Below are 23952 nucleotides of genomic sequence, written 5' to 3'. Positions count from 1 at the left end.
GCATTGAAATACTCTGCCATAGAACTGCAGGGCAGTATTTAGTAGGTAGTTTTTAGTAAAATAGTGCATATTTTATATGTAAAATTGCAGTATGGGTTCTTCTGTTGAGAATTCATGACACGCAAGGAATAAGAGCATGTCAGGTATGCCCTGTCCATAGGCATTGGTAGGTTCTTGGGAACGATGATGTGTGTATATATGAAAAAGTAACTAACCACCTTCAGTTCAGTCCAGTTCATTTAAATGACGTTTTTCTAAACCACTGAAATACAAGCATCTAACTATCAGACTGGTGGAGCCTTGCTTTCTCTGCTAGAAAATACAGCTACACAGTCACAGGGAAGGAAGGAACCAATTGGTAGCTATCAGGCATCTCCAAGAGAAAGGCTGAAGGCTGAAGGCTGGCCATGTGGACCCTCGCTCTGAACAGGGAAGAAGGCTTCAGTCACTGCACTTTGAGATTGCCACGGAAGGAGAAAGGGCTGAGCAGCCCCTTCCTTTCCCCCTCCAGTCTGTGCTGACATTTTTCCTCCCATTTCAGTGTATTTGGTGTAGTGTTAGTAGCTAATACGGACATTTTGATCTCTCAGCAAATGCATTGACTTTGAGAAAAGGGAGGAGACCCAGCACTTCCAGCAGACCAAGCATTCTTCAATGGAGCATGCAGCTAGAGCTATGCCAGCGTGGTCCAGCCAAGCCATTGCTGTGACTGCGACCCACCTGAGCTTCACCTTCAGCTGCTGTGCAGCCCTCTTCTTTGAAACGCAGCAATACACTGCCATTGAAGTCTACTGCAGTGTTTCTGGGCTTGTGATTTCATTGTGACTTCCCAGTGTTTAATACTGTTTTGGTTTGGCTCTTACAATCACATTCTCAGTTGTTTTTTTTTCAGTGGCTGCTGGGCTTCTTTGGTGTTGAAAACTTCTGAAAACACGATCGTGCCATGCCCAGGCATTCAGAAATTAGGAGAAAGAGACAGAAAAAGCTACTGTTCTTTTTTTATTCTAAATGAAGTTATAATATGCTTTCTATGTCATCCTCATGTTTCTGGAGGCTTGATTCATGATGTTGGTACACTTGTGGCTAGCAGTGCTGCTATTGACTTCAAAGGGCTTTGGCTCAGGCTGAAATACATTGCTGCAGCTTTTATCACAGGAAGGCCTCTTCACAACACTTTACAAAGATGAGGTGACATGAAGTTCAATATCACAGTCCTTTGGAAGGCAAAAGCCCCTTTGGGACCAGACTGGGTTTTTTTCAGTTCCAGCCTCTTAAGAAAATCCTGATGTAAGCAGGCGTGAGATGCATTAACACGTTTTGTGATTGCCCAGGCTCAATAATGATCAAAATAAACGTTAGATTGTTTTCCAAAGGAAATTAAACAAGGGGCAAGTAGAAAGCTTCTACAGCAATTTCATAGTAGGTAACATTATACAGCAACTTCTATCTTTTTCCTGTGAAAGCCCTATGAAGGTACACTTGATGACGTGGGGGTCTCCAGGCAGCCTAGCTTCACACGAGAGGGTCTCCTCGTGGGACGAGAGCTCTGCCTGGGCTCTTTGTTACTTAGGTAAGGACAGAAAGAGGAGGGGATTGTCCATGATGCACAGAGTTCCTCTAACCTCTTCTGCTTGTGAATGGGAGTGAGGAGCGTGTTGGCTCTTCTTCTCTGACATGAGGGATATTATCTCCCTCCATACAGCCAGTCCTTTTATTATGGTATCAAAAGGAGGAGGAAGGGCAAGGGGAAATATAGGAGGAAAAAAGTACTGACTCAGATAGCAAAGGAAAATGGAGAGGGTTTAAAATGTGAAAGATCCCCAACAGGAACAGAAGCAATTACTTCATTCCAATTTTTGATAGGTTTTTTGTTAGTCCCACCATTATGCCCACAAACAGAGCAAATTATTTTTTATCTAGAAAAATCAGTTGATTCTGCTCTGCCTCTTCCACTTTATCTCCAGCAAACTACCTTTTGGCTCAGCTCCCTTGGTTCCTGTTCAGTGGAAAATCTTTATTCTCGAGATCGTTTGCACTGCAGTGGCCACCAAGTGTGGGAAAAGTGGGGATTCTCTGCATCTAGCATCAATTACTGCAGGAGCCCATCTGCCTGTGGTGGCCAGCAGAGCTGACATGCTGGACCCTTACCAGCTCCGGCTCTGCTCTGCCATGGAGATGAGAAGAATTGTTCATAGGTTGTGATTTTCTAACAACAGGTCTGTGAAGGAGCCTAAAAACACAGACTATACAACAGAAAACAGCAAATGAGTAGGGTGGTGGCTTTAAACAATTTGTTTGCATTATAGTAATTTCTTGAAGAAAGTCTCACTCATGTGAGTAATCTTTTTTATTTTTTTCCCATGTAATGAATGTATAAGGTAATGGAGCTTTCTTTTGCCTTTGTTCATGATATTTCCTGTCCTATAAGGCCCAACAGCTTTGGTAGCCTTCCTGCTGCAGGAGGAGGGAAATGGAAAGAAGTTGGAAAAGTCAGGCTTTTTGGCTTTTGTGAGGATGCTTAGGTTTATCAGTATACGGTCGAAATGGGATATTTTGCCCAGCCATAAGTAGGATTAACCCCCTTGTAGCTCCTGGTTTTTTACCTCTCACTTACTCTAGTTATTTTTGGTAGGACTTCAGAGCTAAAAGCATCCTTACGATTACTGCAGCGTCTGGCCTTTTCACCACTAAAACAGCTTTCCCTGAGCCCAGCTGTATGCCTTATATGCCTTACACCGTATGCTCCCAACTGCCCCCTCAGTCTTCTGACCCATTTGCTGCACCTCCCATTATTTATCACCTCCATACATTTGTTTAGGTGCCTTAACCTCCCCAGCTGCCCAGCTGACTGCCAGGGGACTGCTGGGGGAAAAACTCGGTGGGTGAGAGATTTTGCATCTCGGGGAGATGCTGCCGTGTGAGGCTGATACACTAGATGGGGCGGTTGTTATGCTGATCAGCAAGCACTGTCTCTCCGGCGGTGGATTTCTGGATTTCTGCCTGGATCCCCCACCTGCTCACAGACAAGAGGATTTGAAATATAGGCTTGTTTATATGAAGTGAGCAGCCCTCCTTCAGCAGAGTTGGTAGATTGCCCTGAGCTGGTTTCACCTGGTTTCTACTCCTTCCCAGATGAAGTCACGGCAGGGTCGTCATTAGTTTTGGTGTCTTTAAACGCAAACTCAGCTGTCTTTAAAAGCACAAAGATGGAGTGGGATGGGCTGGCGTGGCAGCGTTTTAAATTTCCTGAGGCGCCCCCCCCCCTTTTTTTTTAATCCATTAAGTGTATATTTAAACAACACAAAATGTTATTATCAGCCATTGCTCTTCCCTCAGCCAGTGTAATATTGTGAGCTTGGCATTATCGGTTGTACTGGTGAAATTGGATCTCCTTGTGGTATTGATTCTGCTGTACTCGGGTTGGGGCTTGCGAGTTTTGTATTGATCTGTCAAAGAAACTGCTGAGGAGCAGGTGAGCAAGATCTGCTGTCTGTGTTGTCTGGGAACTAATAGAAGCTCTTATTCTCTGCCGGCAGCCTGTTGCACACCTGGACATTGATTCATTGTGAGAGAAGTCGGCTTTAATTAGAACCAGGTTTTCCAGTATTTGTACAGAGTGTTTTGACCCTGGTCCACAGCAAGTTCATAAAGGCAGACTCTCAGGCTGAGTTGCTAATTTATTGTGTAGTCTTCTGAAAAAGAAACCATTAAAATAATTGGACTAAAATTTTTGTATATGCTGAATCTGAAGTAGTCTTTTCTAAAACAAAACTCAATGGAATCTATAAAATGTGTTCAAAAATACACATCTAGACCTCCATTGGCATTGTGCATTGAAGTAGGTATTGCTTACCCTGATGTTTTCCTGGCCTGCTAGAGATTTAGATTTGGTGTATGTAGCTCTAAGGGCAGATGCAGAATCCCTTGACTGGTCTGAAAGAGCCTGAAAACAGGAATTCCTTCTCCCAGCCTGAAAACTCCAGCATTAGAAAGGCTTTCCCCAGAAGCCTAAAAGAGAGACATCACTCATTCTTTCTAACCTCAAAACAATTTTATGGCAGGAAAAAACTTTTGTTTTCCTTTTTTTCTTTCTTTATTCTTGGAGGAGGAGGGCCTGGCTAGATTTTTGCTTTTAGACTGTATTTGATGAAAAAACACCCCAGTAATGTTAAGTGGTTCACATACATACAATTGATAAGTATCAAAGATAACATCAAAGCATTCATGTATGCTAGTACATATGCAATGGAAAATTTTTTCTATACGAAATAATAAAAGTATAGACACTAGATATATGACTAAAAGTAAGCTAAAGCAGTTTTCCCATGACATATCCTCCAAGTGAAACATGAAAAGAACACTATTACTAAATTATCAAAACATTTCTCAATTATTTGTTCAATACTGCCTGAAATGATCACGAAAAGTGACCCAGGGAAAAATGACTGTCATTTTATAGAATGTAATCCATGTCCTATAAAATTATAGCATTGAAGTAGTACAAACAAAATCAGAAGTCCAGGGATTTACAGCTGTAAGTTCTGGCCACCTCCCACATATATGTGCAGATGAATATAATGGGGCGGGGAGGGGGGAAAGAAACTGAAAAGAAAAGGGCCCTTACAATAGCTCTTATTAGCCAGGTCCCAGCCGAGTACAAGCCTCTAGCAGTCATACTCTTCCAGCAACCCCCAAGCAGCCATTGCAGCATCTGCAAGACTAAGGAGCCAAAGCTCCTTCACTCCACAACAGCCACAAGAAATGCTTGGTGTGTTTCAGCTCCAGTGGCTCAAGAATATCCAGGACTGCTGCAGGCTTTCTGGAAGCTTTGGGGCAGGCTGTGTTGCTAGAGCATGGTGGCAGACATCCTGGACTCTGGGGGAGGAGGCATGGTGTAGTTCCATCCAGGTCTTGAAATGTGTAGTTCATAATATCCTTAGGTCAGGATGAAAAGCATAGTTGTTTTTTTTTACTAATTTGAAAATTATGCACTAACCTATTTTGGATTCAGATACAACATTGACCTAAAGATGCAATAAATGAGGTGGCCTACTTCACTGCTTGTTGCAGCCTTAGGACAACATAGTATCTGAATGCTTCCTTTCAGGTTAACTGTTCAGCATGCTTCCAAAGTGATTTAGTTCTTGATTGGGACATAAAAGCCTGTGGGAGATGTATAGCAGAGAATCTGCAAGTTCTGGCTAAGCACAGTAGAAGGTTTGCCTATTGCACTTGACTTTTCTTTCATAAAATAGAAATGTGATCATTAAATCTGTAGCAGGAGAGTCTCTGTGAACCAGTCTAGTTCAAAAATTGATGGCATTTGCCTAGTTATCTCTAAACATCTTTTTCCAAAAGAAGCATGGCAAAATTAATACAAAGTCACTAAAAATGTTACATTACTAAAATGTTATAGGACTTGTATAACTGTGCAGAGAACAACTGGGCTGCATGGCTGATTTCTCACATGGATAAGCACTGACAGGACTGTTCCTTTAATTTATGTGGGCTCACTGAAACATGTGAAGCCAGCACAATCTTCTTTTTAGATCAACTTAATCTCTGCCATGTCATCTTGTAAACCGCGTGACAGCAGCTTGAGAGCATGTACCTCCTTAACTGATTTTTATTTGTGCTCATCATAACCATTTTACTTATGTTGTTTTCTCCCCCTGTATTTGCTGGGCCTCTCTGTGGGTTCTTGTGCTTAGTTTGTAGGGTTCCACCATCCCCAACAGCCCTCACTCAGCTGAGCAGCTGCCTTGGCCTGGATTGTCCACGCCACATGTGGAAGAAGCTTTTTCCTTTTGGTGTAGCAACACAACCCTTTGTTTGGAGGTCTCTTTCCCAGGATCGGCTGCAGGGGGTGGAGGTGGGCTGGCCGGAGGGGACGAGTGAGTGTACCATGCTGTCTCCTCTGCCTCCATCCCTGAAAGCCAAACAGGAAAACGAATTACCTGGATCTGTGTTATTGTTTCCATGTAGGGCTTCCCAGAGCAAGCTGGCAGAGCTGCAGCAGAGCACCCCACTGCACAGCGGAGGAGCTGAGCTTGCTGCATGGGCCCAGGGCACCTACATTGGTGGATGACCCTGACTCTTTGGGAGGGTGTTTTGCAAATCACTGTTGCCTGGCAGTGTCCCGCTCTCAGTGTGGTGTTTTATAACAAAAGGCGGAGACCAGTTAGGCTAAAATTCATCCCGGTTCCAGAATGAGTTAAGTTGAACGATTGGCAAGTACTTGGAAGACAATCGAGTCGATAACTAAATGAGAGAAAATGTGTGGTAAATCCATTTGATTTTCTACTTTTGGAGGGCTAAGTTGCCTAGTGAAGGAAAACACTAGATGTATCTTGGTTCGATATATCTTGACATCAAAAAGGTGAGACTATTCCACAGGACTGTGTTTTAGACATAAGCTAAGGAAACATGGCCTGGATGTAATCTCCATGAAGTGGGTGTACAACAGTTTGATAAACTGCTCTCAAAAATATTTATCGGTAGTTTTCTGTCAGACTAAAAGGGCATCTCAGGCAGGATCTTGCAGGGGGCAGTCCTTGGCCCAGTTCTACTCAGTACTTCAGTTTCGATTTGAATGTAGGATTACAGAATACCCTTGCAAAATTTGCAACTATTACCAAGCCAGGAAAGTTGCAAGCACTTGGGAGGACAGCACTGGGAGTCAAAACGGTCTTCACAAATTCAAGCCAAGTGGTAATACAGCTTTCTGTCAATTGGCATGCTCCTCCTTTGGTCTGGTTTTCCTATAACTACGGCACAGAAAGAAAGCATTATCGAAATCCAGGTAAAATTCCAAAGCACTTGAGAGGTTAATCACTGTCAAGTAATTTATGCCCAATGCTAAGGTTTTGTAAGGATTTAAAATAAAGTTGTTTGAAAAAAATGCTTCAGAGAAATGCTGAAACTACCACATAGAAACATACCATTTCAAGTTTTCACCAAAATGCTTGGAGTTTAGGGGTTGTCAGAATTGAAGACTGTGGCCTGAGAGCGCAAGTAGAGAGCAGAAGGCTTGGGAGGTTAACACTGCATATGATTATGTCATTTACCCACATTGCTAAACTGAAAGCAAATTAGAGGAAGGGAATTATTGAAAGACAGTATGCCTGTGCTTGAAAACCAAGATGGAAAATGGGGAATCAGAGAGGAAACAATCTTCATTGTAATCCCATCGTCCAGGCTGACCGCAGTGACAAAAGAAAAAGATATCAGCAGTGAAATAATTAGCTCTTTCAAATTCATTACATTTTAATAATTCAAACACTATTAATAATGCAGGTAAAAGAATATTTCAAATATATTTTTGTCAGGGTCCTTCTATAATATTGTCTTCCTCATTGAAGCAAAGAAGCTTATACTTCTCACCATCCTGCAATGTAAAGAGAAGGGCAACATAGCTCTAAAATACCTAACTGCCTTTTGTAACAACTTTAATGAGCTTTTTCGTATTGCTCTCAAGAGGGCAGCTTTCCCTGCATTTCTAAATATGCTCTCTGGGCAAATTCAAGCAGCATGTTCCTGATGAAATTTTGTTATTTTTAGAAATAAATGAAGCAGGATACATCATTTCCCCTCCTACACCTTTGTTGATGCTTTAATAAAAAGACCTGTGTTCAGAAGTTAATTACAGCATCCTAGATTGCACACAAAATAGGCACTGCAACTGCAAGTGCATGCTATTGTAAAAGGAAAAGAAAAGGAACAATGCCATACAAATGTCGCTTTGGAGTTCTTTTTACGTCTGATTACCACCCTAGGAAAACAGTCCTGACTTGTTTGCCACAAAAGCGATTAAACTGCCTTGCATGACACCCTGGGAATGGATGCCCAGGTGAAAGGCATGTTCCAATAAACAGGGTATTTTGGGTAATAGCTAAGGAAGGAAAGAAATATCACAAACCAACTTGTCAAGTGTATTTGGCCCTTTTTTGAACTTCTATCCAATCTTATATGCTGTTTCACTTAGGAGGAGAAATTGATAATAGAAACAGGAATGTCTTTGATTTCTTCATCTGTTTGTACACCAAGTTCTGTTTCCCTGAAGGCAGTGGGAGTCAAACAAGAGGGCATAATTTCATTGCTCACGGCTCAGTCTTTTTCAGCTGGTGTTTGGTCCTTAGGGATTTCTTGGGATGTTTTTCCAGTTTCCCTGGCTTCATTGTTGCCTCCTTGGTCAAATTCTCTGGTCTTTCTGCCCTTCTTCCCCAGACATGCATGCTTCTGAGCAAAGCATCCAAGCAATTTGAACCAGATTTATAACATGTTGTTGAGTTCATCATCATACACCTCTCAGCAATGGAAGTTTTTATGTTGCATTAACAGTAGTTTACCCTCTGGCTCCATGCTGGAGTGGAGCACTGTTAGAGTTTTGACTCAGAATAAAAAGTTCAGGCTGCTAAATTATCAGCATTATTACCTGAAATGACTCTGGGGTCTCATTTTTCTTCTGCTGTACTGGCCAGCTGTGGTCTGAAGAAAGTACAGCATATGGTGACACAGTTGCATCCTGAGCTGGAAAATATTTACCCTGTCTGTTCATTCAGCAAAAGCAAACTCTCTCTAATGCATATTTTCCCAACACCTGCATATGGCACATCTCCAGCTTGCCAGTTGGTCTGATGTGCTTTGCTGGTATCAGTTTGGCTCTGTGTTTGTCACGCACATTTTGCAGTAAGTTCTGGCAAACATATTAATTATCAAATCACAATAAAAATAACTAGTGCTGTTAACTAGCCTCTTTCAGGGCAAATACATATTTTATAAGAATTAAAATATACCTGTCCTTTCATTACCTTTGAGGTGCATTTGAACGTCTGTTTTGTTGCTGGTTTGAGAAAGTCATGAAGCTGTACAAGGTAAAGTGATCCTCTATGTGGTACCTAAAGCAGTTAAGGACAAGAGTTTAGCAGAAGTCAAAGTGAACACAGACATTCATGTGACTGACAAGGGTACTGAGAGTTAAATTACACACACACCAACAGACAATCAATTCACCACACTTTCTGCACTTGAGAAGTGAAGTCAATCTCTGACTATTAGTCATTAAAAAGAAATACCCTTTGGTGCAAGCATGAAGCACCTTGTACTAGCAGTATCTGGAGCTGTGATTCTAGTCTAGCTGGATCCCTTGAGCAGGTTGATCACGCAGAGGAAGTTCTCATTCATAAATTTCTCACTTTGAGTCAGGAAACAGCAGGTGAAGTAGACACAGGGAAAAAGATGAGTGTTTTGTTTCAGGGGTCTCTGCTGGCACGACATAGATGGACCCAGTTTAGGCATGCTGGGCATGCTTCACTGTTACACAGCCCATTCAGCTTGAGCTCCTGCCCATAAAAGAGGAAAGTAATCCTTGCAACTCCATGGAAACTCAGGGCCTGAAGTAACAGTAACCCTGAGCTTGAAGAGATGAGACATAATTCCATCAGACCTCGTACAGGTACCAATTGCTCATATGGATACCATAACTTGGACTATATGTGGGTAAAGTGAATCCCTTCTATGTGGAATAGAAGTTGCAATTAAGTGAGAATGCAGTCCCAGTACAGTAATATAGAGAGTAAATTTGTATATAAATATAGATAAATAGATATTTTTTAAACTCATTTGGGAGAACGTAAAGTTCCTTTACTCTGCTTTAGTTAGGTTCTGCTGCCATTTTCCTTTCCAAATATTGCAGAACATCTGGCAGCACCCAACAGTGCTCCTTTATTTAATGGTCACTTCTGGCTGATGGATTTTACTTTTTTAATGTGCACTATGGAGTACAAAAGCAACACAGGTTAGCAGCGAGATCTATATGATAACTAGCAGGACCTCAGGGGAAGAGACAGTAAGGTAACAAGCTGAAGTTATACCTCTCTTTAGTGGATCTTGTCAAGTGTCTCCTCTGGTTGTTTCTAATTTATGTCTGCTCAGATTTCTGTCTCACAAACCAAGTTACAAAACACTAACCTCTGAAGAGGCAGTCAAATTTGTCTGGCTAAATGTACAGTGCATCATAAACAGTGCATGACTTCACGCTAGCAGTTGTTCATCAGCCTTCAGAGTTCGAAAGACTTCTTTTTCTTTCTCAGTATTTATTTGATCATTTTCCTAAGGGTGGCATTTGACATTTAAGTGATAATTATCTAGCTCTCACTTGCCTAAATTTTACTTCAACTGGGAGAGAGGGTCAAGACAAATGCCAATAAATATCTCAAATGCACTCTTCTATTCCATTGCTGAAGTCTTTCTTCATGTATTTTTATTCATACTACTTAAAACAAACTGACATACCCAGAATCTCCCCTATCCTTAACAAAAGCCTGACCACATGTTTTATGTTCAGAAATGAAGTCCTGGCCCCACTGAAGTGGAAGTTTTGCTGTTGGCTTCACCATGAGTGGGGTATCACCTCAGATCCTCAGACCAGGATATATTGTCTCTCCTTGGTTTTCCTTTACTGAATTATCTGTTAGCAGATTTTAAGGGAAAACAAAAAGCGAGCTATGTTTATGCCTCTCAGCGAGGTTAAATTCCCTCTGTTTTTACTGTACATAAGATTGCAAGAGAGAAATCCACAGAACACACAAGAGGAAATGTGTTGGGCAGAATGTAAGAATAAGGTCCCGAGATAAGGAGTGGGGTAAAATGTTTTGTAAATCTATTATATGCAGTCACTGAGGCATGATAAAAGTCTGGTATTTCACTTCAGCAAGGATAATGAAGACTGGCCTTTTTACATAGATTCATAGCACTAATGCCAGAGGGGTTATTAGGTCTGACTTGTGCGATACAAGCCCTTAAATTACTCTCATTTACCCTCTTGTTGAGCTCAGTAACTTATATTTGATTGTTGTCATCCAGAAAGACATCCAGTCCTGATGTGATGACCTCCAGAGACAGAAAATCCACTGATAGCCTTCGTAGCTTAACCACATTTGCTGTTGCAATAGATACTTGTTTTTACTTGAAAATGCCTATTCTCAGTTTTCAACCATTGTTTCTTATTGTTCACTTTTTACATTGCAATAGAAGGCTGAAGCATTTTTGCTCGTATTAGCCATCCTCATCGAGTCAAATACTGAGAGCGAGGTGTTGCTGCACCAGCCACAGTATGACTGAGCCAGAGACAAACTGAGATCCAAAACTGGCTGTCCTTGTATCCAGAGCTTCAGTTTGGCCTCTTTATAGAAAATCTGTCCATATACAAATACTGCATCTAGCCAAATATCATGATGGTTTCAGAACATTCAAAGATGTTCATAGATTTTCAAAGCCAGAACATTTTATAAACAGGCTTTGTAATTGTCTAGCTCAGGTGGGGGAAGCCTGCAGCCCATAAAATGGGGTTTGAGTCTGGGACTTTATTTCACAATGTACATATGGATACGAATTTTCTATTCCTTGTTATTATTGTGTAATACTGAGGATTATATCAGCCTGCTACCTTAAAATTACATTCAAAAATCTTATTTTGAACTGATTTGTCCTATTTCCTATGCCTGATTTAGCCTGGCACTCTGGATAGCAAAGGCCATACTCTGAGGTAAGGTTTCAGTTGGAGCTCATCTCTGTTTCCATAGGAATAGTAACTCATTTCAATGCACTTGTTTGTGATATTTAAAGAGAAAAGGAGAGAAGTTATTTCAGTTTGCTTGACAGAATTCAATTATGTGAGCAATATGTTATATTAATGCATGAACACCCACGCCAGGGATTGTAAATGGCTGTCCAGGTCTTGTAGCCTTTCTCCCAGAAGAGCACTTACCCAATTTTCTATGACGGAGAGGAAAATATCTCTTCTGCACATTCCCAAATCATAGCCCTAATCCCTTTAGGAGCCATTTGCTTTTTCAAGTAATTTCCAATTTTGGGAGACTGTAAAAAGCAAACAGAAGGGCACGTTTTGTTTCTGAGAGCAAATACTTGACAGTTCAGTGGAAGATGTGTGGCAGTTTCGGATCCGTACACGTTCCCTCTGTTGCAGCCCCACTTGGGTCTGTACGAGCTGGTACATGATGGGCTTTGAGAGTTTGGCTTCCAGTAAGAGAAGAACACAGAGGACTAACCGCAGCCCAGTTTGTGTGTGTACGCGTGCCCATGAGAGGGCAAGACAAGGGAAGAAGGGGAAGCAATACAGAAGTAATGGCTGTCTAAGAGGGAGGAGAGAGCGCAGATGAGTCTGAGACTTATGGCATTTTTACCAGCATGTCAATTAGACCTGACTCTGAGTAGATTTAATTGTACTCTGAAGGCAGCCAGCCTGCCCATAGTTCTGAGCTGGTTTAAATAGTAGTAAAAATGCTTGAAGCCATTGGACCTCTTGTTTCTGAGTGTCCCATTGCCAGCTGTGCAGCTGTGCTCATGGTGACACCAGCAGATATTTAACGTATATTTACTTTTGATCATGCCAGGGCATGGCATAAATCGTTCAAGCACATCCAAGTCCAAGAAATCCTCTAAAGATTTCCAGGGCTAGGTAGGCAGTTAGGCATGTGCAAAGCTGCCTGACTCCATAGCGGGATCAGTGGGGAAACTAAAGGGGAAAAACTTGTGTTTATTTTTCCAGATGTTTCAAACTGAACACATACCACGCCTCTTTCTAGCTATGAGTTCACTAAAAGCCGGGATTCAGAAACAAGTTAGAATTTAAATAATCGAGCATTTAGAGGTGTTTTTCTTGTCCATGCTTTTATCTCCCGCTGAGCACCCCTCTTCATGATATGCGGAAACCCCTTTCTTGACCTCTCCCCACACCCCTGCTTTCCCCTCGCACTGACTCCGTGCCTCCTCTCCCTCAGCCCTGCCACTCTCTCTGCACTGTACTCAACATATGCCCAGCCTCTTCCTGCTTCCTCTGAAAACCCATCTGTGCTGTGAAACTCCCCACCTACAACGACCACACGTTGCTGTCTGGATCCCACTCTCTTCTTGTTTTCTATCAGTTTAACTCTGTTGACTTCAGTGCTGTTGCTTCTTCCCTTGCAGCTTTCGGCAAGAGTCAGAACCACTGCATCTGGCTGGGCTGTTCAAGGATAAAGTCTTCCCGGGGAACAAAAGGCTCTTGCTGTTTGCTCAGCAAAATAAAGCATCCTCTCCACTTATAGTGGTATATTAACAATATTTCCAGGTTGAACCATAGCTTCTTCCCAGGAAAAGAGCATCCTTGTTACTGTCCTGCTCTCAAACTCTTCTGCCTCTGTGAGGTACAGAAAAGACGTTTGGTAAAACCTTCCCCTGGTGATGCTGGGAATTGTTGCTGAGGCTTAGGGAAGGCTTCTGCTAGAGGTTGGTCCTGCCATATGCCGAACCCTCAGCCCTAACCCAGGGAAACCTATTCCATGCATACAGTTCAGCATTTCCTCAAGAGGCTTTCCCTTTTGCCTAGCAATTTTCAAGAATGTGCCAGAGGAGAGATGGTTTTCATATACCTAAGGCCTGAAGAATGTGCATCTAACAACTTTGTATTTATAGAGATGTTACTAATCAAGGATTTTGGTGCCGTTTATAAAGCATCCTTTTGCAGTAAGTGGCAATCTTCATTACTGACTAAAAAATTGGGATTTGTCTGTAGCAAAGCCCAGATCTTTTGCTGCCGTTCCTGTGCCTTCAGAGTGTCCTTCCCTCCCTCCCTGTGAAACTGCCCCGCCACTGATGGAGGGAAGTGTACTTCACAGAACGGAACATCTTTTGGAGGGCCACAGATCCCTTGTACTCAGCACAGTCATTGCCCAGGGACTTGATGGATACTTAGAAGAATTGCATGAAGCTGTATATTTAGAGTGTTGGCATTGACTATACAAACCCACAGCATCTAAAAACAAGTACAGCTTCTCCCAGAGACACCTGCATGATGGTTTTTGTGTGGGAAGAAACAGGCACAGTGAAAGGGAAGCGAAACATTTTGCCCAAAATGGCATCTTATGGAGTCAGATCTTTGCAGTGACAAATCTGCGCTGAGCCGAGCCAGATTTCACATTTTCTAAATGTGTTCTTAGGCATCTTTGTCATGATTGGAAACACCACAGCTGAAGCTGTACATCGATTCTGTGGGTTTGTCAACTCAAAGTGTTTTCAATGGCTGGGTGCTGAGGTCTCTGTTTACCCTGCTTTCTCTATTTGCTTCTTACCTGGGCAGATTGCTGTGCCTCTGTGAATCCTCATCGATTTTCCCAGGAGTGAAATGTCATTACTGCAGCAGGCTGTGTACATCAGGTACATTGAAGGACAGGATCATTAGGATTCTGTGTCATTAGCGGTGCTTCTAATGTACCCCATAATGCTTTCTTCTCTAGGAGGTGGCACTGATTATCTGAGTTAGCTGCTTCATCAGCTCTTAACACTGTACCACTGGGGTCTTGCACAACCTCCAGTGTGTTTATCCTCACACAGCTGAGGTGTGCGGAGTGAGCATGGTACAAGCTGTTGCTGTAGGAGGTCAGAAGCTGGAGGAGCTTGCACAAAATCGTTCAGGAAGTCTGTGGCTGAACAGGGAATTGAACCCAGGTCTTCAGTGCCTATGACAGAAATGAACTGCGAGTCAAGACCACCTCATAGCTGAAGAAGACTGGGATACAGGTTGATGAAGTATGACGTTTTGGGAATGGGAACAGAGAGCTTTGGACCTCTGCAGACCTGATCTTCTCAGTCGTTACTCAAAATTGCCCTTAAACAGACTGAAGTATTTTGGCGTCATGCAACTATGGATTGTGATGGGGTTGTTCTGTACTCACAAATTAAATAAGTTTATGCCTGGAATATATGTATATTTAACTTTTAAATAACAGTTGCAGCCTGCTGTTCAACCCCACCTAATCTCTGTATCTTTCCTTTCCCTGTGTGCAGTCAGGGAGACATTGCTTTAATCCTGTAATAATTGCATCTGATCATATACATTTGTTAATTTCTATGTGATAATCTAATTACCTACAAGAGAAAAAATAAGTCATGTATTTTGTAAAGTTACTTTTTGGAAGGTTCCTGGTGAGATATTTTCTGTTCAAATGGAAGACATTTAGGGCATATATCATATTAAGTTTCCATTTATAGTTAGCTTTCAAGAGTTAATAAATGGTTACCTGTCACACAGCCCTGATGAAGCACCCAAACTCAGTGCTTATCAAGCTGTTGTAATTGGGACTTTGAATAGTCTAGTTAGCACCTTACAGTCCTGATCCTCAGCTGACCTGAGCCTGTGACTGTATCGGAATTGCATGTCAGGATGGGGCCTGGGTACACATTGCCATCTTCCAGGTCTTCTTTGGAAGGAAACTTGTGCATGTGGGCAGGAAGGGAGCTGTGGTATGCTCCCATAGGTCTTCTCATCTGTGTGGTTGGGGGACCAGCACCATGAAGGACACCATGAAGCCCATCTGCCCTGCCGATGGGGTTCAGCCACGGCACACACGCTGGGACCTGCCTGCCACATAGAAATATTCACTGTCTGGAGCTCTTCTTTTCCTTGAGGTCTAAGTAAGCGCAGCTTTGCATCTTCTCTTGGGCTCTTTGGCACAGACTGTTGCCCACCTGTACCCCCAGCAACAAGGGTCAGTACTAGTTTCCTATAGCTGCACCATTGCCTGGTGGCTGCTCAAGTGCATAGCTACCATTTCCCAGCCCAAATGAAACTCAAAGCAAACAGATTGGATTCAAAACCAATCTCTCTTGGCTTTAATCAGCACAAGACATTTGCATACTTGCTAGGATTTAAGGTATGCCTATGTCCTTCTGCCCTACGGTGGTTTTGTCACCATTCCTCAGTGTTCATTGGGCTCAGTCAGACACCTGTAGGCTTTGCAGCTCCGCAGAGCCCCATCTCCAAACCAGGGAATCTCTTCCTTTTATGCAGGCAGCTTGCTTTTCCCTTGGCTGGCTCCATGGTTAAGCAATAGCATCCTGGCACAGAGGCACAATCCTCTGCTCTTCGTTCCCCAGCAGTCTACTGGTGCTGCAGTACATCCCTCAGGTCTCTCTGGGACCTGAGGGGCTTTGAAGACCCACCAAGAGGCCCTGCTTTCTCTCCTTTTCTCCAGGAACCCAGCACTCTCCAGGGAGCTACCTCCCACAGAGGAGGTGGAGAAAACTGGTTGCATCTATCTGGTGGCCATCTCATGGCCTCCAGTTCAGTGCTCCTATGCAACTAGATTTCATGAGATGCACATTAACCAATTACCTAAATTGGCACATTAATCAATTGTCATTAACTGATACAGAATCTAGCAGATGAATAAGCTCCTTATTGGTCATTTTTAACCCTTTGTATTGGTGTGATTGTAGCTATCTGTAACATGTACTAATGCAACATGCTTATGATAACTTCTATTTTTTATAAGTTCTTTATAAGCCATGTATAAATAGAACCTTAATATGAAGTGTGACAGATTTCTAATCTTTAGTCTCTCCTTAGCCCTCCAAGTGCTTCCTTTCTGGAAATACAGAATATATCCAGTATGCCCTAGATATTCTCCCTTCTTGCTGATGACTTTAGCTCTCAGCCATTGATTCTCTCCACTTCTTAATCAGTGTAAATAGATCAGTGCTGCAACTGTCTTTTTATTTAACATTTAAGAAGGACAAATAAGATCAAAGGGGCAGTGAGGGGGTGATGAATAGAAAATGTATTTTGTTGCTCACGTGATGCTGTGAGGCTGAGGGAGATTCGTGTCAATATAATACAGACACAAAAATCTGTATTTCTTTTCCATTGCAATAAAGACAATTGGAGTAGCTGAGTGAATTATTTAAAAGAAGGAAAAAAATATTGAGAAGATACTGTGTGGCATTTGTGTAGTGTCAGTACTTTGTGACATTCTCTTTCACCAAAGGCAGTGTGTGTAATGGTCTCCCTTTCACCACTGAGCAAACACTGTGGCACAAAATGCTTTTTTAGGTTTACACAGCAAATCAGTGCCAAAATGGGGGATGGAACCCAAATTTCCTGGTACCCTCCGTGTACTACTTCTGTTCACCTGCTGCTGCCAGGGGAGAGATTTTTTATTTGAAAATAAAGTATTTTTTCATTTATAAGGAGGAAATTCTAGAAGTGTAGGAAAGGGAAATGTTTAGGAGTCTATACTGGCTTTGTTTGTTTGTTTACTTCTACGGGGGAAAAGCCTGTGCATCAGAGACTCAGATGGTATGAACAATTTAGAAGTAATACCTGTTCACCTCAGCATATGTCATTCGGATTTTGTTGAGTCTAATCCCTCCACCATCCCGTGTGTTGTTACTTTGACTTTAAAAGAAGTAAAGCCCTGTAGTTACTTTTCACCCTTTCCTTACATTCAGCTATGAACAGAATAATAATAAATGTCTCCAGGCAATTAATATATTGACATGCATTTGCAGAGAAGCACATTTACTGTGGTTCTCACAAACCATAGGGAACATCAGGTGCAGAACTTGTAGGATTTAAAGCACAGCCAAAGCTAATGGCTGCAAATTGTAATCTAACCTAACACTTTCTCAGCCATAGATTCCTCCCCCTTTTTTTTCTCCTTAAAACTTTCGCTGTTGCGTCACTGATAAATCACAGCCCTTTGCTCTGTAATATATCCCTTTTTTATTTAAAGTTTTGCCTTCCTACCCATTAAACCTATCCTCATCAGAGTTACTTTTACTTTTCAGAAACGTATATTCAATGTTATAGGCTTGGAGTTCTTTTGTTTTCTCCCTGAAGAGGTAAAACCCTGGGGGATTTAAGTATCTACTTGATAGGCTCGCACAATCTTAATCAGCCTATAATGGAGCTAATGGCTGTTTGTCATCCTTGGAGATATAAATTTCCTGGTGATGTCTACTGCAGTCAGTGCATGAAGTATGCTCTGACTGCTAGCAAGGTCTAATAACCAGGAGAAGGGCAGCCAGCTTCATTAGCGAGAGCAAGACCGTACCGGCTGCTTTTCTGTGGAACTCTGCTTTTTTGAATACCGAGGGGGAAAAATGGATAATGCTGGTAAGTTAAATAAAACAGATCTTCATTCTTAGTGGAGCTACAGGGTTCGTTTGCATCCTGTCTCACTTGCTGCAGGAGATGTGTTTCTTCAGCCTTTGTGGCTTCTTCCTTTTCAGTGTCCTTTATTAAAGCAAATTTCTATGTGTAAAATGTGACATACTTAAGTTGTTAACCCTTTAACAGTCTGTTTTTTCTGTTTTAAGTCTGTGTTTCCTGGAAATGTGAACGTAAATTGTAATGTAGGATCTGCCTTTTTAAGGTTTTCAGTGTTATTTCGGAAGCTATGTGCAGGAAATGTGGCAGGAAAGGAAAATGCATATACTTCAGTAGGAAAATCTCTCTCACAGATTGCAATAGGTTTGGATAGGTAACTAATAAAGCTAATAAAAAGTAGATAATGCATCTCTCTCATATGTCTTTTTAAAGCTGTTTCTATTTTCTTCATATAATGCCTCGCTCTCTTTTATATTTAGTACAGAAAATATTGAATATATTTGCACTTTTCATTGTTTTCTTTGATGTTCCAACTTTAGATCATGCATTTTCATGTCAAATAATGCACTTCATGGTTTCTAAGGAAGCGCACACAATACCAACATTGCATCGGTGATGAAATGCATTATTTGCATTTCCCTTTTGCATTACCTTGTATCACTAAGCAGAGAAAAAGAGATCTCTTTGGGATGGATATTTTGCATGTTGCTTTGACTGCTGTAAAACTTGAACATGTCAATGTCTCACTGATTTGTTGGTACTAGCGCAATACATATTAGGACACAGAATCTGCAGTAGATTCTGTGCCCTTTTGAAACCTGCTCAAATCATCAGATTTGTCTAATGTTGACCTTAAAAGTGATGATCACCTCTACAGTGTGTGAAAAAATTATTCTACAGTAGATTGCAGCGATGATACTATATATGTAGCTTATTTTTGTGGGGTTTTGTGGGTGGGTTTTTTTGTTTTAATAATAATAGCAAACCCCTTGCTTATGTCTGCTAAGCTGTCCAGGTCAATCTCATCTCAAGTGTATTGCTATCAACTTCTGCGACAAACAGATTAAAGGCTCTCGCTGCTTTTATTTCTACAAAGTCCAAGACAAAAGAAAAAAAAGTTTTTCCAGAAATTAAAATGTTGGCATTATGGAAAATTACATTGCCAGTACCTATGAACTTAAAAACTGACATGGTCCTAGTACAATATTTATTTTTGTGAAATAAATAAGATTAGGAATACTCTTTGCACTTGGTGCTTTGGCTAGCTTTTAAGAAGCCTTAACATAATAAATGATAATGACTTGTGTTTGATATTCCATGACGAGGCAGAATTTTCTGGTCGGAGGGGAAGGATTCCAGTTCTCCGGCACAGAATGCCTGTGGGCAAGAGATACCCTGGCAGGCAGAGCTGCTAATTCCTCCAGGTTTTTACACTCTCCAGCATGAACAACTAATACTATTGAAGTCTTGACAGAGCTATCACTTTAATCCAGCTATAAGAATCTGTTCTGGAATGAGTCACATTTATTTTAAAGGCTAGTTTTGAGGGGGTGAAGAGGGAAGCTAGTATCTGAAAACCATAGAAACAGATTTTCCTCTGTGTGTATATATTTTTTTGCCTTAAGAAGATTCCAGTTTGGTTGCTATCTGCAAAATTCGGAAGTTAAAATAAGTAAGGCTTTGTTCTCTGCACAACTTTACCAACTACTCTCAAAGCCTCTTATAACATCGGTTTGCTGAATAACTCCAGATACTTATTTTTTTCATGCAGAAACAGTAACCAATACTTTGCATTTTTTAGAAAACAATCTATATATACAGTTGAAATTAGTTAAAATAATCCTTTTGGAAGGAGAGTTAAAAACTAGTTGTAAAAAAACCAACCCAGACCAACCCAACAACAGATGGAACTAAGCCTTAGTGAGGACGTCACGGCAGAGGGTCAGGCCATGTTCCAGCTTCCACTGTGGTTACCAGCGAGCTTCTCGCTGCCTGCGGTCAGCTTGGTCCAAACCCCCAGCGAGCTTCAGCCCCACGCGTGGCATGGGCACGCTCCCTTCTCCAGGCAGCTCTTCCAAGAGTCCAGCCGATTCCGTGCTTTCTGCCGTGTAGGAAATACATCTGTTTCCAAAGAGCCTACAGGGAGCTGGGTAAACACAGCCGGGTCTGCAGAGGTATTTTTAGGGCTCTTGATCCCTAATTGCAACCAAATGGAGTGAGGTGCCAACGTGGGGACTGTGCAGCTGAATACCTCTGTAGATCTGGCCCGTGCCCTCTGACTTCTACAGGGATGAAAGCGCACCTTTGAAAACCCGTGCAGTGTAATCTGGGCACTTATGAGATCAAACAGACAGAAGCAGGATATTTGCGACCATAAAACTAACTGCCTAATTAATTTGTTCTTCAGCAGTTTGCCAATTGAAATGTAAACAAACTGGATACCTGCCCAAATTCTTCCTAAAGAGATGCTATTTCTGGCAATAGAGAACTGCAGAATATTAGCAAAGCTGTGAGTTTCAGCCACCGAGTGTTAGAAATAACAATTTGGTTATCAGTGTCAGTGAATCAGGCCTTTGTTATTAAATTCATCATGCTGCCAAAGAGACTTTCAAAGTCAGACCATGGACAATTGTTGGGCAAAACTCCATCTTCTGCTCTGCATAACAGAAATATCTCTGTAATTCATCACTCATCTTCTGTGCCATCATTAAAATAATTTTCTGGCCAAAACTGTTATTTAAAAAGATCAGTGTTGCTAATAGGTCACCTATGTGCACCTTTTAGCTGTTTTGGTCCATGCTATTTCGTGGTTTTAAGAAACAACGTTTTCATTAAAAATGTCCTTCCCTTTAAATGTTAGATTGCTTATATTTTTAATCTGTGTACCGAGACAGCTCCACATAATCGTTGTCTCGTGTGTTCTTTTAAAAGCCTTTCCTGGAATAACAATAAAATATTCATCCATCTGCGTATGGCACATCAGGACAATTCTAGTTGTATTTTCTTGCCTATTTTGGCATCAGCTGTTTGTGACGGGCTGGCTGCAGGTATTCAGCTGCAAGACTGCCTGCCGCTACGAGCAGGGGAGGGCAGCCAGCAGCCCCCCGCCTGCCTCCACTGGCAGGTCCTGGGCTCTGGCTTTGCTGCACACGTCTGCTTTGGGCCAGACACAGCAAGCCTGGTGACAGCAATGATGTAATAAAAGTCATTTTAAAAAACCAAGGAAGGGCTGGAAATAACTCATGGGAAAAAAAGCGAATATAAAAGTAGCAAGAAACTTGCAGTAGCAGGAAGAGAGAAGCTGCGGAAACAGACGTGCTCCCAAGTGATGCTTTTTTGGGGGATTTCCTGTAAGAAGGAGTGAGATCAGCATCATCCCTTCCCCCAGAGCTCCTAGTCAGCTGTGTCCTGCCTGGACAGGCATCTCACCTTAAAGTGGACAAATCTCACACACTCATTCATACCCAAGGAGCGTGCCAACATGAGCTGCCAAAAGCTGGAGGGAAGGACCTCATCAGGGTGAATGGCACCATAGCGAGGTCCTGCGTTGTGCATACCATACTAGTATTGAACAAAAATGGGAGGCCCTGTTTCTTGGGGATTTACATGACTTCTTTGCACTTGGAATATTATTCTAGCAATAATGAGCTAGCTGTGGTTAATTGTTATCCTGAATTATGTAGTCTCTACAGCTGTGGCCGCAGGCTATGCCTTCCAGTAAGTAATCTGTTTTAAAGGCACTGGAGGTCTTGCGTATTGAATACCCTGTCTCTGAGGAATATCCAGTAGCACATCGAACTTCATATTTGACCAGTAGTGAAACTTAGAGCTTTCAATTGAAGCAAGACTATTTAACTTGAGGCCTGCAATGCTGTGGGACAGGGTGGATAACAAGTGTCAATTTAGCCTTCTTCTGCATGATGTCACGTGTGACAGGAAGGGTAAGAGACACAGGAAGTTGTTTGCTGACGGTAATTCCCTTGCTTTTGAAGTAACTGGTCATTTTTGTCTTTCAGTAAGTCAACAGGACTTATTTAGCATCCTTTAAATATAAAACTGCTGGGATTGAATGCTGGTTAACTATTTCACCTTACAGATACTTTGTAGTCTCTTAGCTGAATTCAAGGCAAACAGGGTGCATCTTTTTAAAACATAGGGGAGAAAAACATTCAGGTAGTTAGAAGAGCAGGCTGGGAGGTGGGCTTCAGATTATGATCCTGGTTTTCTCATCAACTCATAGTGTTCAAAAACCTCTAATGTGGCCTAGCTGATCTGTGCACAGAATTAGGCTAGATAACAACCTCAGTGTGTTGTAAGGTTCATTTGTTGCCCATAAAGGGCTCTGAAATCCTTTGGCCATCTAAAGATTAAGCTTGGCTGAATTGTCCCTGTCAATTTGGAAACCTATTGAAACAAAACCACTTGCAATGGAGACAGTGACAGTGTAATTGCGGGTTTGTCAGCCCTTGAGACACGATGACAACTCCAAACTCCAGCAGCAAAATCAGTCATGTCCTGCTGGCAGCTTCTGTTTTGATCTTTGGTGGTACTTTGCCCATGTTCTCCCCAACAGTGTGAAGATGCTTTTGGAAACGACAACAGCATCTCCTTTCTTTCCATCCCACTCTTATTTATATGTTCACTCATTGTCCTTGCAAAACGGGGCTATCAATGATGCCATGTTGACTTTTATTGGGTTCATATGCCGTGTTTTATAGATCACAAAATGGTTTGCACATGGGCAATAAAATACAAAGCGATAATCAACTCTTTTATACTACATTGTGTATCTTTATTTGTCTCCTATTTGCACTCATGGCCTCAGTTGAAGCAGATGCCCTAGCGTATCACAGGTCACTGTCTGCTAGAAAGTTGAATTTCTTCTTGTTGTAATTTTAAAATAATACTCATGACTTACGCCCGTTTACCCAGAAGCTGGAACAGTGTGCTTATAAAGCCATGATCTCGGAAAACATTTCTGTGAGGATTAAACTTCCTTGTGATGCTGCTGCTTCCAATGTTATTTTCAAGTCTGTATAAACGTAGCCCAGAATAACTACAGGAGCTTGCACTAGAAGTAACCAAATACCATGTAGGACTAAAATGATGGAGCATCTTCTAATGTAGAGGTGGTCCACCCTCGCTACTTCAAATGGCTCTCTTTAGCTAGAAATGCTGTGGTTGCACTGCACTGACACACAGTCATGATATTTTAAGCAACTATTCCAGTCACTACAGTACTTCTGATAAAGAAGCACCATCAACTCCAGCTGGTTTGGAGAGATGGTATAATACTTATTTTCTAATAAGTTCTGATTCTGTTTTCTGATAAAAGCTAGCAAGCATCAGACCATCAGGTGCTGAGTTCGTGCATTATGTTTACATCTGCTGGTTGTGTGGGGTTTTTGGCAAACTGGCCTCAGACCCCTGTTCTGCGCTCTGAATCATCACTGCCACCTATGGTGAAGAAGTAAGTGTGTACGGAAGTAGAAATCCAAATTTGACAGGTATCGCTTCCCCATACGCTTCTAGCAAGGACCAGACCACAGTTACAGGAGCCAACCATTTTGACAGGAGAAGGAAGCAGTCTGGAGGAGGGAAGGTTGTATTAAGTGAGGCACCGGCACAAATTGCTCCGAGAAAAGCAGCCTGCGCTCTGGGGGCTTTGAACACCCCAAATTGAGGGGGCTGGAAGTGAGCTGCAAGGGGGAAAGCAAGATCGTATGACCAAAGAGCAGGTGGCTGATAATAAGGATCTAGTCTGCTGCTGTTTAATCATCATTCATTGTCTCTAACTGTGAGTCTTTTAGGAAATTTTATGCTTAATTATGGGGTGACTTGCAGGGGTATCGCTTTGGGCTCTAAAAGTAGACTGGATGGAATTTTACCAAAAAGTCCTTTCTTTTTTTTTTCCCCTCTGTCTCACTATCTAACCATTTTGTATATTTTTACATAAAATGTTTATGAGACTTCTTCCTAAAGTATATTTGGAAAAAATAAGTAGC

The 23952-nt window shown here is 41.9% G+C and overlaps 1 protein-coding gene across 1 annotated transcript in view; it reads left to right on the top strand.

Annotated features, from left to right (window-relative positions):
• Positions 1 to 23952, top strand: part of PHACTR2 (phosphatase and actin regulator 2) — a 146349-nt gene that overhangs the window by 12051 nt on the left and 110346 nt on the right. The gene's annotated exons all lie outside the window — the stretch shown is intronic.

This window comes from Gymnogyps californianus, chromosome 3 (genome assembly GCF_018139145.2).
Source record: "Gymnogyps californianus isolate 813 chromosome 3, ASM1813914v2, whole genome shotgun sequence".
NCBI classification, from domain to species: domain Eukaryota; kingdom Metazoa; phylum Chordata; class Aves; order Accipitriformes; family Cathartidae; genus Gymnogyps; species Gymnogyps californianus.
This window is presented reverse-complemented; position numbering and strand designations above follow the sequence as displayed.